Source organism: Coccinella septempunctata, chromosome 1 (genome assembly GCF_907165205.1).
Source record: "Coccinella septempunctata chromosome 1, icCocSept1.1, whole genome shotgun sequence".
In the NCBI taxonomy this organism is placed as follows: domain Eukaryota; kingdom Metazoa; phylum Arthropoda; class Insecta; order Coleoptera; family Coccinellidae; genus Coccinella; species Coccinella septempunctata.
The window spans coordinates 27,903,098-27,908,130 of NC_058189.1; the positions used below are offsets into that span (position 1 = coordinate 27,903,098).

General features: G+C 32.8%; 1 long non-coding RNA gene across 2 annotated transcripts; it reads right to left on the reverse strand.

Annotated features, from left to right (window-relative positions):
• Positions 1-1,781: 1,781 nt before the first annotated feature.
• LOC123315708 lies at positions 1,782-3,093 on the reverse strand. Of its 2 annotated transcripts, none has more exons than XR_006537981.1 (5): positions 2,923-3,093; positions 2,630-2,819; positions 2,335-2,574; positions 2,084-2,277; positions 1,782-1,989 (listed from the first exon to the last, which is right to left on the reverse strand). It is a non-coding gene; the product is annotated as an uncharacterized LOC123315708 (long non-coding RNA). The 2 variants fall into 2 exon arrangements; XR_006537982.1 differs by having other exon boundaries at positions 1,784-1,989; positions 2,339-2,574.
• Positions 3,094-5,033: the final 1,940 nt, after the last annotated feature.

Consider the following 5,033-nt stretch of genomic DNA (forward strand, 5'->3'; position numbering starts at 1 on the left):
AGAGTAATGTTGAAATTTCGAAAACATACCTTGAAGTAGGTTTATTTCAATATTTCGAATCTTTGTTTTTTTATGAATATGGTACTTGCTGTTGGGATGACGATAATTGTACATAATTGATAGCGAGACGTTCATTAGTGAAAAAAAAACATTATTTAGTTTTATGCACTGTAATACAGTTCACCCAAGAAACCACATAATAGGTATGTCGAATTAATTCAAAAAAATAGTCATGAAGAATCAAATCTGCATGATAAGTTCTTTTTCATTTATGCGAACCTATATTGATTATTCATTCTCCATCTAGGAATCATAAATTAATCCTCTGGTTTATCACGTCATCGGTCATCATTGTCCTCATTATTTAGATCGAAAGAGCAGTTGCCAACCAAATTTTCAATGTACTCTTGCTTTCCGTTCTCTGTAAACGTAAAATGTACCACGTACCATCGACCGTGAAAAACCCTGTATTATTATTATGGAAAGATACTATTTCTAATTTCAGAAGGATAGAAAACATATTTATACAATAATCTATTCTTGCAAGTATTCAGAATCTCGTCAACGTGTTACTTGATAATATGAAAAGGAAGTTTTGTTGAGGCAATTATTCATTTCAATTCGTCACTGAAATATCGATTTCAAACTGATGAGATTTAACCAAATAATTACATAGTGTTATTGATAGCCCAAACGAGCTGTCATTCATTCTTTAAAATAGACCGGGAATTTAACAGGTAGAGAAAAGAAAGGGCGACAAAAGAATTGTAGATAAGAACGTTTGACCAATAAGATGTTGGTAATGCGCAAAACAAACCGATTTGGTTTATTTGTTTGTATTCTCTTATATTTGAACCATACTAATAAGAATAAATAGACCAAGCAAGTCATTCATTTAAGGGTTTGTTTTGGGAACAAACATATAGAAAAAGAGGCATACATGACATCCGTTAGAGAGAAACACAAATAAAAATGTCTGTTTCCTGGGCCATGCCATAGGCATGCCTAAGGGTGCTCAATTCACTTAGAAATTAGGTTCACTGTTTCGAATTCGAATAGCAGAATTAAGTTCGACTTTAAATTCAACGATTTTACTAAAATGAAGTTAGAAAATTGAGCGAATTGTTCAAAATGGTATAATTCCTGATCTAGTTGAATAAAATAACCAATTACACATTATAACTCGGATATATTATAATTCGTGATTTCGATTGATTCGACTACATGGCTTGATGAATAATTTATCATAGAATAAATGTTCTGACTATTCATCGAACAGATAGTAACTGCATCTTAGCAATGCAATTCACAGTGGGTACATTTCTGACCGAATTCAATTTCACTATTATTTCTATACACAGTATTCTATAATTCAAACTTTCGATATTTGATTCCATATACCTAATCACATAAATTATACAAGTGGACAATTTTGAGTAACACAATTTTCAAAAACTCAGCCCAAGAATTTGTATTCAACTTATGTATAAATAAACACTTATGAACAAAGAAATGGACTGGTAAAGACCATCATATGAATGACCATTGGAAACGAGCCATCATCAAGGTTGAGTAGTGACAGACCGGTTTCGCTCTTACTAGTCCATTTCTTTGTACATATGTACTTGCCTAAATAGGCATGATATTTTCTTATTAATAAACACTTATATATAAAAATCTTTATTAAGAACAAAAATGATGTTATATGATAAAAAAAAACACCAATGTCTCATTGTCAGTTAATAATTACCAAAATTTGAAAGATAATAAAAAGAAATAGCATACACAAATATTCTTTAACTCCCTGGCCAAACCACTCACAATCAATTTATATTTCAAACATTTTTGTTGAATGGAATGCGTGCAAAATAATTAGCTCTTGGGGATTAGAATGTCAAAGTAAATGATCTCAATGCAGGACTGTATATCTGTGTTGATAGGTCTTTCAACTTCCTCTCAAACATTTATTCCTTTACCAGAAAGAGGAGCCTACAAAGAGAACATAATTGATTCTTATACAGAATAATGTTTATTCATGAGGAAAATTAAAATATTTTTATGTTAGATTTTGTGAATACTACACCTTAGAAGCACTTATAGATGACTGTGATGAAAGGATTTACTCTGAAATATAGCAGATTATTCAAGTTCCATAGCTTCGACTACAGAATGAACATTACTCCGAAGCGAAAAATAGTTCTCCTCATGAATATGAAGTTTGGCCTTGTTTTATCCGAACTGAATTCTTCTTCAGCCATGTCCCAAACATAGGTTTTTCTAAAATAACAAAAACATATTTCAATAATGAATCTTTAAATGCCACACCTAGCTTACCTACTTCGTTTGATTGCAGAAACTTTAGGTTCAATGTTTTCTCTGTAAATATTTTCTCTGATTGAACAATTTCTTCTGATGCTTCTTTTCAAAAGGTTGGGGAGGGTCTGGAGGTCTTACTCATGTATATTGTATGTAGGTATCATAACAACAAAATAATTGGTAACTAATTTTGCCCTAGGTTTCCTCTTCGGAAAAGTGTCCTCTGATAAAGTACTCATACTTTTAATCAGAGAAGTGCTAAAATATGAATACAGTCTCAAGAAGTATTTTGAACAACAATGAAAATTCTCACCTTGAAGTCTTAGTCTCTTTGCTCTCAAATGTATGGAGTTGGAAGGGCAATGGGCTAACGTTTACTAATCTTATCACAAATTATATCCAGTTGAAGTGATTCGGGCATATATAAATGAATCTAGGATTTTTCCGATCAATTTCCAAACCTCAAAGAGAAAACCCATCATTTCGAATCTCGATTCGGTAAGCTATAACAAAAAAAATATTTATCCATTGAAACCATATAATTGAAACCAGTGGTATGAGTCGACACTGAAAACCAAAACAAGCATAAAGTTAACCTATACTTACGAATGTGTTCCATTTACAGAATCCTTCGGATTTAATTCATGAAATTATCCGTATCTTACCATTATGAAAACTTTCTTCGAATAAATTTCAGAAGTTTTAGACTGTGAAACACTGCCTGTAACGCTAATTTCGAAAATAATTACAAATTCATACAGATTCCAAAGGTAATCATTCCGATAGTACGGAGTTGCCAAATTGGGCTGAATCTCTGATGTTTATCTTTTCTAGTGCAATTTCAGGAAAAATATATTTACTCATTTTTGAATGAAAAGTATTCCTTTTACCAAATCAGAAATGAAAAGGTTTGCTTTATGAGTTTCGATCTCTGTCTCAGCAATTTTCTAGCCCAATTTCTTTAGTTTTTACATTTTTTAGTTAAAAAACATGCTCGTTACGGCTGACCCGAGGGTCAGCCGCGCAACAGCGCAAGTGAACAAATTTAAGGTGTGTTCCCAGTAAAATGTAAACATACTAACTTTCTTATTAGTCTAAGCTTTGAACAATAGGCGCCAAATTTCGAATTCACTGCTATTGCCGCGTTAGAGAAATACCTTGCTAAACAGTATACAAAATCACTTTCCACGGGATAGCAAACAATTTCGACTAGATTTTTCCGCTTCACAACGCTTACTAGAATTTTTTTTTTCATAAACCTTCTCATTCTCGAAAATTTCAGAAAAACCGTATATTTTCACGAATTTTTGAAAATTTTGACACCTGCATTTTTGTCCATATGTTTCTCTTTTCATAACAATTAACATATCAAAAATGCAGCTCTTTCCGAGAAAAAGTGATTTCAGCCCTTCCTTTACTGGCCCATTCTACCTGCTTTGGGAATTCGCATCTCGGTTCCGTCTTCCGTCTTTAAACTCATCCCCTAGCTAGAGGGGCTGGTCTGAGCAGCGTTGCCAGATAAATTTCATTACAGAATATTATGGCGATTTTCCTTGGGGGCATTGTGACTGCTCACCTTAATTCAAATGAATTTTTGTCACATTATTACATGAAATGATTATGGGACATAGTGGACATTCCTCGAAACGATGATACATATTATAAAATTATTAATGAATACATGCCAATTATTTGTTATCAAATAACTGCTACTCAGTATATCAATGGATGATTTGAATAATACAGTTCTTCGCTCAATAAATACATGCTCTACATAAGGTGATAAACTGCGATGGCCTATTAAGAAGTTCAATTTAATTATCATTATATCCTGAAAGCGAATCCAATCATTTTATGAAATATTGGTTATGATGATGTACAGGACTGAATTTTTACATGAATTTATTTCTTGACTTTTATTCCTTTAAATTCACAGCATATTGAGCATAAAATCGTTCAAAGAAGTGATTCACCATTGTAAAATCCAGCTTCAATATATGAAATTAAATAATGATTTAAATTTTTTTTTCGGTTGCTAAATATCATTTTTGTTTGTCAAGTGGTCAATACTATTAGTGAATCAACTCATTTTATTGCAAAAATATAAAAAGTAAGTCTACTACAACAAGGTACGAACCATGATATTCCAGGCGAAACCCAGAACTAGCTGTTCGGCTACGTGCGCCCCTTTCAAATTTTGGGTATATCAATTCTAATTGAAAAGCTAAAGTTTAACTTTTGAAGATCATTTCTAAGGAAGATCACCCCAAAAAAGTCTCATTCCAAAACGAATTCCCAAGATAATGCCCTCCTTGTGAGCCCCCCCCCCCCCAATAGCTCAGGACACCCCTAATTTTGCTGGTTTCCCTGAATTTGAAACATACTAAGACTAAAATAATTACAAGATCAGCAAAAATATCTAAAAGTTCTCCCGTAAAAAGTCGGGACTGGTTCCAGTGTATCCGCGCCTGAATCCTGGTGTGCTAATGTAAAATTTCTTCGAAAAGTATGAAAAGTGGTGTGTATTGCAATTCAGTACAAAGCTGAAGAAGAATACACCACCTTTATCCAAAAAAACACAAAAAAAAAATTTTTTTCGAGCGTCCCCAAATGGTCACATACATGCATTTTTCCCTATAGATAGCAAAAAAATTCACATATGGGCGAACGGATCGAATTATATGACCCAGAATTACAATGCGAACCTAACTATGTCA